Source organism: Ursus maritimus, unplaced genomic scaffold, assembly GCF_017311325.1.
Source record: "Ursus maritimus isolate PB19 unplaced genomic scaffold, ASM1731132v1 scaffold_33, whole genome shotgun sequence".
NCBI lineage: Eukaryota > Metazoa > Chordata > Mammalia > Carnivora > Ursidae > Ursus > Ursus maritimus.
In genome coordinates, this window is record NW_024425897.1 from 1,156,397 (window position 1) to 1,169,251 (window position 12,855).

Sequence of the window (12,855 nt, forward strand, 5' to 3'; positions counted from 1 at the left end):
TGTACTAAGCGGAAGGTTTTTATACAAGGACAATAGGGACAAGAAAGTTACTAGCGAAAGAAAAGTCTTGTTCCAGACGCGGCGGTTTCCTAGGGGGGAAAGCAAGGTGCCTTATGCAGATTACCTCATCTTTGGAGGGTAGAGAGGACCCAGGTGGCCAAGCCATTGATAATGATGGAAAGATTATACTAGATGACTAACTGACCAATTTAAGGCTACATTTCTGGGGGAGGTCGACATTGCCGTTAGAATATGTGTTAAGCGCCCGTTTGGGAAGTCGGTCTTAAATGGGGCATGTGGGTTTGTGTGTCTGTTTTAAGATTTTATTTTTGAGGAATCTCTACACCCAGCCTGGGGCACGAACTCTCGAGCTCGAGGTAGAGTCCCATGCTCTGCTGTCATTCCCCCACCCTCACATTTCTGGGTGTGTTTTGTTTTAACACCATGTAGGGGAGGCAGAATTTTACCTTTACCCTCTTAGAGGTTTTTCAGCAGAAAAGTAAATGACATAAGGGCAACAGGAGCAAAGCATACAAGTGTATTTAATACAAGTGTCCCGTGACAGACCCAAAGAAACGGCAAAATCGACATGCTTTTATATTAGGTTGAGTACAGTGACACAATTGTGGGAAAGTAAATTATGTGGGGAGGCTTAAGAAAGATAACTGTTCTAACAAGTGCTATTCATACAGAGTTCGTAAGTATTTTAACAAAGTCTATCCAGAATTCTCTTGGTCTGAACTTCTCCATGATACGAATGTTACTTTCCTGCTATAGGGAGGATATCTTCCCTGTGGAATTTCATCTCCTGCTGGGGTTTTGTTTTTGGTTTTTTTGTGTGTTTTTTTTTTTTTAGATAGAGCATGAGCTGGGGGGAGGGGCAGAGGGAGAGGGAGAAGCAGGCTCCCCGCTGAGCAGGGAACCTTATGCAGGGCTCCATCCCACGACCCCAGGATCATGACCTCAGCCCAAAGGCAGACGCTTCACCGACTGAGCCACCCAGGGGTCCCCATCTCCTGCTTTTGATAGAGTTGGTTACACCTGAACTGGAGGCAAGGATGGTGATAAACAGGTGACAGAGAAGCCTGAGGGCACAACATCCCGGCTTCCGACACCTGGGGACTAACCAAGAGCTACAGATGGCAGAATACGCAGTCCCTGACCTCTGTCCCAGGGTCCCCCATAGCTTCATTGTAACGTATTTACATTGCGGTTCACACACGCCCCCCAAGCGGGAAGATGGCCATGACTGTTAGGGCAAGAACCTTTCAGGGCCAAAAACTGGGCCCTCTTCGACCAGTAAGAGGAGTCCCTTAGGTGACTGGAAACAGCTCCAGCGGGACACCGCCCTAGCTACGGCCAGACCTATGCAAACCCCTAAGCCCAGAGCGTTGCCGCCCTGGGGCCTGCCGCTGCCCGTCTTGCGAGTGTACCGTCCTTCCGAAACCGCTTCGTGCTCGCTCCTTTCCTGCTGCTGTCTCTACCGCAGCGCGGCCTCCCGTAAATCTGTCAGTAAATCTTCCGTGGGGAATCCAAGACCTGAGACCTCCATTCAGACAACACACTCTCCCACCTGTAGCTTTTAAGAAAAAGGAAAGAGTGGNGTGAGAACCAAGGCAAAAGAAATGTAGATAAAATTAAATTTCCTTACAACTTGCAGCCCTTTGATAAATACCTGAGACAGGCAGAGCGTGACTTTCCTCAAAGAACTCACCACTGCCTTATTTAAGTCATGCTTTGCTAAAGGCCCAAAGCAACTTCAGCTTGACAAGAGCCAGACCTCCATGTTAGCCTTCTTTAACATGAAAATCTTTCTGGGGACACGTGGCCTGCTCAGTCCAAAGATTACATGACTCTTGGGCGCCTGGGTGGCACAGCGGTTAAGCGTCTGCCTTCGGCTCAGGGCATGATCCCGGCGTTATGGGATCGAGCCCCACATCAGGCTCTTCTGCTATGAGGCTGCTTCTTTCTCTCCCACTCCCCCTGCTTGTGTTCTCTCTCGCTGGCTGTCTCTCTGTCGAATAAATTAAAAAAAAAAAAAGATTACATGACTCTTGATCTTGGGGTTTTGAGTTCGAGCCCCGTGTTGCTTAAGACATTGCTTAAATTTATTTTATTTTTTTTTTAAGATTTTATTTATTTATTTGACAGAGACAGAGACAGCCAGCGAGAGAGGGAACACAAGCAGGGGGAGTGGGAGAGGACGAAGCAGGCTCATAGCGGAGGAGCCCGATGTGGGGCTCGATCCCATAACGCCGGGATCACGCTCTGAACCGAAGGCAGACGCTTAACCGCTGTGCCACCCAGGCGCCCCATAACATTGCTTAAATTTAAAACCTAAGTACAAAAAATACTTTTGGAAACTTCCTCTATTTCTACCCACCCCCCCCATTCAAAAGTAATCAATTGCTCCTCAAAATCTGTACTATATGGATGGAGGTTACTGTGATTTGTCCTGCGTAACGGACACCCAGACCTGCAGGCTAAGGAATGCTGTTTGTGAGACTCATGAATGACCTCGGAAGCCTGGCTTTTTGAAATACAGTAGCTGGCCTCCAGGTCGGAACTGACCCTTCTGTTCTGGACACCAAGAGCTATAAATCTTGCCTCACATCCCCTCCTGCTCCAGGCCGGGCTGGCCCCTGGGAATGGAACAGGCTCCCATAGCCCAGTCTCCCTGAAAATGTAAAAACATGGTAACACAGAAATGCAGTTCGCTCCAAACTGCATGTAGGCGAACAAATGTTTAACTTCAAACCCCATCATTTGTCCTATAAATAGGGCCTTTATGGGGATGGTCAGTCGGAAGTCTCACCTGAGGGGAGCACACTCTGCCCAGGCCTCTCAGTCTGGGACTCCTGCCCAGCTGTTGCCACTGGGCCTTCCCCAGCTAATGAGGTTGGATGTTGTAAGTACCCCTTTTGATGTAACGTTATCCTATTCTCATTTACTGCTATTACCCTCATCTATGTGTAGATTTCTCTTTCTGTTTCTATCAGATTTTTATAATATCAATGAAGGGTTTTTCCCTTTCCAAACCGAAAGTACTGCTGTCCTGAATCTTTTCTTTAGAACACAATCCCACGGGGTGCCTGCGTGGCTCTGTCTTCGGCTCCAGCCGTGATCCTGATGAGGGAACAGAAGGCAAGCTGAGGACGAAGCAGAAACTGACACCCCACAACACCCCCCAACCATGGGATGTAGGTGACATTCCTCAGGCACTCCTGGCTGCCCTAAAGGAAAAAGAAATAGTTAACCTATAGACACCACAATCCTGCAAGACTTGAGTCTCCCTCAGTTTACCAATGTCTTAGCAGTTTACAAGAACAAAGCATTTCTATCAATAACCGAGCTTCCAGAAGGGAATGTAAATACAATTAAATGTCTTTATAACCTGCAGGCCATAGACAGACACTTCCAGGAATTCAGGAAGTTCCCAACTATCTTCATGTTAACGCCTTACTAGAGGGGTAAACAACTTTAACTTGACAAGAGCAAGGCCTCCGGTATCCTGTGAGTCGTCTTTAACATATGAAAGTATTTTCTTGAAACCTCCCTTTTTCCTTACCTCCTTACCAATCCATAGTAGATAATCAGCCACCCCTCATAACCGAGGGCAGCAGCTCTTTCTGCCCACGGGTCCTGTCTCTGTGCTTTAATAAACCATCATTTTGCACCAAAGACGTCTCAAGAATTCTTTCTTGGTCATCAGCTCCAGACTCCACCCCGCTGAACCTCACCTATATCCCACAACCTCATCAATCCCAGGGTCTTAGAATCCAGCCCCACATCGGGCTCCTCGCTCAGCAGGGAGCCTGCTTCTCCCTCTGCTTGTGCTCTCTCTCTCTCTCTGTCAAATAAATAAATCAATCTTAAAAAAAAAAAAAAGAATTTAGAACACAATCCCAGTACAGCTCTTTCTGCCCATGGGCCCTGATGAGGTTGTGGAGTATAGGTGAGGTTCAGTGGGGTGGAATCCGGAGCCCATGACCAGTAGTTCTTGAGACGTCTCTGGTGCAAAATGATGGTTTATTAAAGCACGGGGACAGGACCCATGGGCATGATGGGGAACAGAAGGCAAGCTGAGGACAAAGCAGAAGCTGACACCCCGCAACTCCCCCCACCCCGGGGGGGGGGGTTGTATGCAACATTCCTCAGGCACTCCTGGCTCCCTAAAGCTAAGGAAAGGAAAAACAATTAACTAACAGATTACAATCCAGCCAAGACCTGAGTCTCCCTCAGTTTACGCAGGTCCTAGTGATTTACAAGGAAGAAGCTTTCTTATCAATAGCCTCTAACTTCCAGAGACCCGTAATTCAGTTTCCTGAAGCCCTAACATTACCATCCCCTCCGTAAAACTGAGGGAAGCTGAAGCAGAAGGAAATATAAATAAAACGGAATTTCTTTTAAACCTGCAGCCCATTAATAAGGACACATGATAGGAGGAAAGTACTGTAAACAACCTTAACTTGACAATAGCAAGGCCTCCAGTATCCTGCGAGTCTTCTTTGACATATGGAAGTGCTTTCTCAACCTCCCTTTTTCCTTACCTCCCCCAACCCCATAGTGTATAATCAGCCACCCTCACAACTGCATTGCAGCTCTTTCTGCCCACGGGTCCTGTCCCTGTGCTTTAATAAACCGCCATTTTGCACCTGCACCAAAGACATCCCCAAGAATTCTTTCTTGGTCGCCGGCTCCGGACTCCACCCCACTGAACCTCACCTGTATCCCACAGCCTCATCAGGCAGAAAGACGTGCTGCCGCGGGTTGTGAGGGGTGGCTGATTCTATACTATGGGGTTGGGGGAGGTTGAGAAAGAAGACTCGCAGGAGACTGGAGGCCTTGCTATTGTCAAGTTAAGGTTGTTGACCCCTCTAGAAGGTGTGAACAGTAAGGTAGCTGGGAGCTTCCTGGGAGAATGTTACTTTCCTCCTATCACACGTCCTTATTAATGGGCTGCAGGTTTAAAAGAAATTCCATTTTATTTATATTTCTTTCTGCCTCAGCTTCCCTCAATTTTATGGAAGGGAAGGTAATGTTAGGGCTTCAGGAAACTGAATTATGGGTCTCTGGAAGTTAGGCTATTGATAAGAAAGCTTCTTCCTTGTAAATCACTAGGACACGTGTAAACTGAGGGAGACTCAGGTCTTGCAGGATTGTGATCTCTGTTAGTTAACTGTTTGTTTTTCCTTTTCTTAGCTTTAGGGGAGCCAGGGGTGCCTGAGGAATGTCACAAACATCCCATGGGGGGGGTTGCAGGGTCTCAGTTTCTGCTTGTCCTTAGCTTGCCTTCTGTTCCTTCGTCAGACCCTGTCGCCCGCTCTGCTTTAATAAAAACACCTGTTGGGGTGCCGGGGTGGCTTTGGTAGGTTAAGCGTCTGCCTTCGGCTCAGGTCATGATTAGAATTTAGTCCCGAGTCCGGCTCCCTGCTCTGTAGGGAGTCTGCTTCTCCCTCTCCCTCTGCCCCCCACCGCCGTGCTCGTTCTCTCCCTCTCTCTTTCAAATAAATAAATAAAATCATATTTTTTAAAAAAATATTTAAATTCTTTCTTTTTAAGATTTTATTTATTTATTTGTCAGAGAGAAAGAAAGAGCACAAGCAGGGGCACTGGAAGGCAGAGGGAGAAGCAGGCTCCCCACCAAGCAAGGAGCCAGATGCCAGACTGGATCCCAGGACCCTGGGCTCCTGACCTGAGCAGAAGGCAGACGCTTAACCAACTACCACCCCGGCGCCCTTAAATTCTTAAAAAACAAAACAGAATAACACACCTTTTTGCACCAAAAAGTTCTCGAGAATTCTTTCTTGGCTGTCCCCCTCAGCCTACATCACATCAATTTTCTTGCATTTCTAGTTTTTTGAGTGTCTTTAACTCAAAATACTCAATATGTTACAGTGGCATTTTCTAGGGTGGCATGATCTGAATTCCTGTTATAAACACATGCACAACTGTTATCACCAGACTCCACAGTGTGGTTTCCTCCGTAGAGATTGAGGTGTAAGGGTAAGAGCGGGGGAGGGGGGGTTCACATCAGCCTGACCCAAGTGGGGGGTAAAGAGGATCCACTAGCACTTGTACTTTTTTTTTTTTTTTTTTTGTCAGACAGAGCACACAAGCCGCGGAAGTTGCAGGTGGAGGGAGAAGCAGGCTCCCCGCTGAGCAAGGAGTCCAATGTGGGGACTGGATCCCCGAATCCCAGGATCAATGGTGACCCCAACTGAAGACAGACGCTTAACCTACTGAGCCACGCAGGCGTCCCCTGTACATTATTCTTTTTTGTTTTTTAAGATTTTATTTATTTATGTGACAGACAGCCAGCGAGAGAGGTAGCACAGCAGGGGAGTGGGAGAGGAAGAAGCAGGCTCCCAGCGGAGGAGCCCGATGTGGGACTCGATCCCGGAACAGCCGGCATCACGCCCTGAGCCGAAGGCAGACGCCCAACGACTGCGCTACCCAGGCGCCCCCCCTGTACATTATTCCTTATAACAAATTTAAATCAGGATGCTAACAAAAAAGTCATTGTAAAAATATAAATTAAGCCAGATAAGGTTTTTCTCTGGACGCCTGCCTCACTCCCAGCCCCTGGCCTAGCACCGTGTTAGCCACCACTTTGCCCACTGGGCCGGCGTGGCCGGCACACACGATCTCCCGCATCTGGGGGGCTAGCGGATCACACGGGTCCCGCTTCGTCCTCGCCCCCGCGCGCAGCATGCCGGGAGCGACCTAGCCCTCCTCGCCACTCCCTACCGCGTCCTGCTAAGGGGCTTGGTGCGCGGAGCCTGCTGGGAGGGAGGGGGCCGGTAGTGGGCGGGTTGCCCTGGCAACGGGCGGCCAGGCGTGCTGTGGCCGTTAGGCTCGGAAGATCGGATCCGCCACTGTGCCCAGGGCCTTCCTAGAGCGCGGAGTGTCTCGGTTATTGCCCGGCGGCCCCCGAGACTGGAGGGAAGGGGCGGGAAAACTACCCGAGACTGAGGAGCATGCCTAGTGCGGGGGCCTCTGAGGCAGGAAGGGAAGGGTCTGGGGGCCCAAACTGTTTCAGACCCCGGGCAGAAGGCAGGGGTAGGAGACTTCCGCTGTGCCCACCCGGCAAGGGAAAGTAGCCCCTCCAGGCCTTCAGCGGGAGTCCAGAATGTCTGGTCGAGCGAGTGTGGAGTGGAAAGAACCGCGCAGGGTGCCAGAAAGAAGGAAGAAGGGAGGACGGGAAGGCTTGAGGAGGGTGGACTCAATGAAAAAGTGGAGGGGGACAGGGGGCGATGGAAGAGACTGAGCTGGGGACGTCTCCCGGCAAAGATGAGTCCGTGCCATCATTACCCAGCCTCATAAACCCAATCATCGAACAAACCCTAAAAAGACTCCTACTAATTTTCGGAAGGGGTAGGGAAAGAATGGTCGGGGAAAGGGGGGAGGGGCATATAGGAGAAAATTTTTAAAAAGCTCTTTTGACCTGAATCAAGAGCCTAGTTCTGGAACAGGAAGAGACGTCAGAGGTTGCTTTCACACGTAGTCGGAAGTCTGACCACAGCTCTTTCTGGTGCCTAAAGCTCCCTCTTAACCCACCCTGAAACTTACCTTTACCTTTGGGAGACTTCTCTTCCCGTGTAAGAAAGAGGAAGGGTCAGGGGGCGCCTGGGTGGCACAGCGGTTAAGCGTCTGCCTTCGGCTCAGGGCGTGATCCTGGCGTTATGGGATCGAGCCCCACATCAGGCTCCTCCACTATGAGCCTGCTTCTTCCTCTCCCACTCCCCCTGCTGTGTTCCCTCTCTCGCTGGCTGTCTCTATCTCTGTCGAATAAATAAAATCTTAAAAAAAAAAACAAAAAACTTTAGAAAGAGGAAGGGTCAGATGGACGATGGCAATGCAAGGAAGGGATGCCCGTGGGAGGTGAGGGAGAGAACACCATGGGGACCAAGCCTGGTGAGAACGAGACACTGAGAAATCCGTCATGAACACCCCTTCCCAGTTCAGGGATTCTGAGTGTGGTGGACCAAGTGGACCAAGACTAGGGCCTCAGGAGAAGACCCCTCTCACGTCACACGGGACCCGCTTCTTGGGCTTGACCTCCCCCTCCGCCCATCATTTGTTCATGCTTTGTGCATCCTTTGCCAGGGTGCCCTGGGGTCTCAGCCTTCTCCCTCGGGGAGGATGATAGTGGGTGTTTCCCTATGGAATCGGCTAGGATATTAGGTGAATGGCCCCTGTCCCCTGTGCCTGTGTCCCAGCGAACATCCCACCCGTTGGGGAGGTTATTGAGCTCCCAACGTTTTCTGAGGCTTGTCATCTGTAAAATAATCACAGCTCTGCCCCCTCCTGAGATTGTTATATAGAGACCTAGTGAGGCACCAAAAGTGTCTTTAAAGGGTGGGGGGCCCTCAAATGCAAGGATGTGGTACCAGGAAGTTCCATCCACATGGCTTGGGGAGCCACTGGGGAAAGAAGGGGCCAGAATCAACCTGTTTGGGCTGTGGCCTGCTGCTGCCGTTCTCACGGCCCCATTTGCCAGGAAGGCCAGCTCAGCTTCATGGGCTGCCAATCTGTTTGCCCCCATTCTCCCTGGCCCTGCTGAGTCCAGAGATCTGGATTTGAAACCTGGATCTGTCACTTACTAGCTGAGTGATCTTGGGCAAGTCGTTTCAGCTTCCCTGCTTAAGGTAGAGCCAAGATGGCCTGTGAATGAAACCATAGAAACCAAGGCATTTCTGGCTCCTGAAGGAACGCCCCCCCCACCCCCTGCCGTGGGGGAGGAGCCCTGGCTGGGATCTGTTTAGAGACAGTTATTTTGTCACCAATGGAATGGCCTTGGGACAAAGCTCTGGAGCTATCTTGACCTCACCAACTGCCTTGACCTCATCCCTCATGTCATGCTGTCACTCAATACTGTCACCTCCTTTAGCCTCAGCATTGGCCTCGGCCTCAATTTCCTCATGCGTGACTTGGGGCTGCTGATCTGTAGGAATCAGTCAGCTGAGGATGAGGAAGCTCTCACATTACAGTTTCAATGCGTTGAGTGGGCTGTTCAGTTCTAGAGAGTGGCAGATGGCGTGGCATGAGAACAGAGCCACGCAGAAAGCTTGGCGCCTCATGAATAGCTGACCAATAAGCCCTGGGGGACATTGAGTCATAAGTGAAGAGGGGGTTGGAAGATGAGGCCGAACAGAAAACCGGTTGTCAGCACACTCAAAATGCTAAGGGATTCCTTTTCATGTAAAGCAATTATTTAGCTCCAGAAAAGAAATTACGAATTCTAGAAACAAATGCAAACATCACAAAGTCAAGAACACCCTGACGTTTTTATTAACTGCCAGACACACCTTCACCTTTAAAAGATTCCCTACTCCCATGTCTTTTGACAGCCTTTATGTGACAACGATTTTGTAGTATTTCCTACAGAGTGATTAGTAAGATAATTCCATCTTTCCTTTGGCAGAAAATGTCCCTGGAAGCCATTTATGCGCTAAGATAGCTATGATTAAGCAGACCCACAAGTGACTTCAAAGCACATAAATAATCCCACTCAACCCAAACATTTTACCCAATTTTACCTCCCTCCCCCCTCCCCCACCCTAACCACACCCGGAAAACCCACAGCTCCTCCCACAGGACATGTGTGACAGAATTTGCAACGGAAAGAGTGAGTGGCCTTCCGCCAACTTGGAAAAAAAACTTCAAAAAACTTCTGCAAATTTTCCCAACACATCTGACAACTGAAAATATTACTGGGGCCCCTCTTTGGGCAAACAGAGGCCCTGACCCTTTACCACCTCTGCTCTGAAAAACTGCGGCTGCGTGCGGCTCAAGGTCAGCCGCTGGGGAGTTCAAAGGAAGCTAGCATAAGCCTTTGAACAATGCTGGGAGCTGGCTGTTTTACTCTTAATTTTGGCAAATTTTGTGTTGACATTCAAGCTACCCCACCCCCCTCACCTGCCACACACACAGCAGGGAAGTTCCTGGGATTGGCTCCCCCCCATCTCAAAGAACCCTCCTCTGGACAGAAAGAGGGTCTTTAGCTCTGAGCAGGGTTTTCCCTGCTGAGCCCACCCTGCTCTCTCCTGCACACACATAGATGGTCACGCTGACCTTTGAACCACAGGTGCTCTTCCTGGAAGGGCAAAGGGTGGGTGGGGGGCCAGAGAAGCCAATTTGGGTCCCAGACAGTCCTTTCAGAATCCCGTGCCAGCTCCCTTCTCCCCGGCCTGTCCTGAAACAGGACTGTTGAACGGAGCTGTAGACAACTCATTCACAGGTATAAAAAATACATGCCAGCGGGGCAGGGAAACGGGAGGAAAAGCATAGAAGACGAGGAATTGGAAAAAGGGAAAAGGCGGTGGCTTGGAAAGGAGGGCAGCGCGAGGAGGGTGCAAAGCTGTGGGGTGGGCTGCCTCCCTGCTGCTGGCCAGAGACACTGCCTGTTAACATGCTGTGTGACCCTGGGGGAAGCCTCCTACTTGACCTCTCTGGGCCCCAGTTTCCCCTTTAAAGTAGAGCTGCTAAGACCTACCTCACAGGATTGTTGTGAGGATAACACGAGGTAATGTCTGGGGAAATTGCTTGGGAAATTGGGAAAGACTACTCACACAGGACCCTCTCATAATCCTTTCAGCCAAAGGGGGAAAGTAGAGTCAGAGGCCCTGGACCCAGGCCCGGACCTCACCTCTCTGGGCAAATGGCCCTAGCCTTTACTCAAAGCTGATCCTGCCTTAGGCGGAGTCACCCTGCTTGACAACCTTCCACAACCTGGGGCAGGTGGGCACTCCCAGAGAGAGCACCGAAACTCTGAGCTCAGTTTGCGGGCCCTCCAGGGCCCGAGCCCCGACTGGCCCACTCCTGTTGGAGAAGCCTGGAGAACTGAGGAGTTGCTGTTCTGGTCCAGCCAGATCCCAGCTGCTCGGGGTAGCCCAGCTTGCTTCTACACGGGGCTCCAGGGACAGGGACCAGGGGAGGCAGGGGCCCAGGATGAGGAGCCCTCCCCCCAAAAAAGTGCATGCAGGAGGACAGTCAGCAGAGCCCATGACAGGGAGACCCTACGGCTGGACCAGGCATTGAGGAGCAAAGGGGTCCGATTCAGCAGGGGACCGCAAAGCCAAAGGTTCATTTCAGTCTCTAGGCCCACAGATCCCGACGTCGCCACTGCCCAAGGACCCAGCTGCAGGGGGGCTCCAAGGCACCCTAGGCCCTTGCAGGCCTGCTTGGTGGTTTCCCTGGTTGAGTTTCCTCCGGATGATAGCTGGTGCTAGCTGTTCTCCTCCCCCTCCCGCTCCCCCCACTGCTTCCGAACATACTCTGCCTCTGCCAGTGTGTACAGAGTGAGACCTTTGAAAACCAAAACTTACCTGCAATGACAGCTTGGGATTCCTTTCCAGCCGAGAAAATGGACGTCGGGTTCTGGGGTTGGGCTGACAGAGGTCAGGGGAGCAAAGCAGAAACTAACTGCAGCATCTGGGATGAAAAGGAGGAAGCCAGACAACACAAGGAATGTGGGGACAATGGGGCTGAGCGGGAGAGCTGCTCCTCAGCTGCCTGTCGGGGTTCCGGGGTGACGGAGAGAGCCGTTCACAAGCTGGCAGTTTGCTCCGCTTCACCCCCTATCAGAGAGCACGCACCGCTGGGCACCCACATGGCAAGGCAGGCCAACCCCAAGAGGGGACCCAAAGAAGATGAATTGAACTGCTCCACTTTCTTTTCCCAGACTCGTGGGTCCGTGATATCGCGGTTGCTTGCTGAGCAGAGTGGAGGGTGAGGCTGGGTGGGGAGTGAAAAGTTTCCCCGGGGAGGGCGAGGCCATGTCCCATTCCACCCAGTTCTAATTTGGGAGTTTAGTTGAGATCCCCCCTCCTAGGCCTTAGGATGGGTGAGAACCCAGCATTATTGAACTCCAAGGGCACATTGGACCCCAAACTAAGAATTCTGTCCCTACTCTTTTCCATCCTCTATTAGGTCCAACCTCAAAGTTCAAATGTGGCTCAGAAGTTGTGCAGGGGCGCCTGGGTGGCTTAGTCGTTAAGCGTCTGCCTTCGGCTCAGGGCGTGATCCCGGCGTTATGGGATCGAGCCCCACATCAGGCTCCTCCACTATGAGCCTCCTTCTTCCTCTCCCACTCCACCTGCTTGTGTTCCCTCTCTCGCTGGCTGTCTCTATCTCTGTCGAATAAATAAATAAAATCTTAAAAAAAAAAAAAAGAAGTTGTACAAAGAGAGAAAATGACAAAGATACTCTGGTAAAAAAAAAAAAGTCAACATAGAAATACCCTCTCTCATTATGAACTTCCTAGGGTGAAATTCAAATAAAATTAATTCCCTCGCCCTTTTTGGTTCAAGTTCAAAGAAATAAAAACTGAAATCTTAAGGGCAAAGGCTGAAAGCCCGAAGCAATTCACAGTGAGCCTAGAGGGCTGTCAAAGCCCAGGGGTGGGTGCTAACCGCCTGGGGCCCTAGGCCCAGCCACCCACCCAGCAGGCAAGCAAGGACTGGGTGGCTTCAGGAATGGGGTCCTTCTCCAAATCATCTCAGCATTTTAAATAGCGTCTCTCCTGTGCTGAGTTACTAGGATGAAGTAGGTGGTGAGGCCCTCATAGCCTGTTGGCCACCGGGACATCCCTAGGGCAGGCTGTAGGCTGCCGGCTGTCCCAGAATCCAGTGATCAGCTCTGTGTAGCCACCTCTTCCCACGGCCTCGAGATCCTGGTAGAAACGCCCCAGCAGCTGATGGAAAGTGGATAGAAAAGAGTGATGGCCCAGAGGCCACGCCCTGGGAGTTTGACCTAGGGACGAGTTTGCTTTAGCCCCGTCCGCCATGTTGGGTGCAGCAGGGAACCACTTCCACCCTCCTCCTCCTCCTCTCCGAGGCATCTGGGCCACTT

The 12,855-nt window shown here is 51.0% G+C and overlaps 1 long non-coding RNA gene across 3 annotated transcripts; it reads right to left on the bottom strand.

The window, feature by feature from the left end:
* Positions 1 to 524: 524 nt before the first annotated feature.
* Positions 525 to 12,043, bottom strand: LOC121099898. 3 transcript variants are annotated; one of them, XR_005831624.1, is made up of 3 exons: positions 11,331 to 12,043; positions 1,676 to 2,014; positions 525 to 1,579 (listed from the first exon to the last, which is right to left on the bottom strand). It is a non-coding gene; the product is annotated as an uncharacterized LOC121099898 (long non-coding RNA). The 3 variants fall into 3 exon arrangements; XR_005831623.1 differs by lacking the exon at positions 11,331 to 12,043 and adding an exon at positions 7,573 to 7,744; XR_005831622.1 differs by lacking the exons at positions 1,676 to 2,014; positions 11,331 to 12,043 and adding an exon at positions 7,573 to 7,744.
* Positions 12,044 to 12,855: the final 812 nt, after the last annotated feature.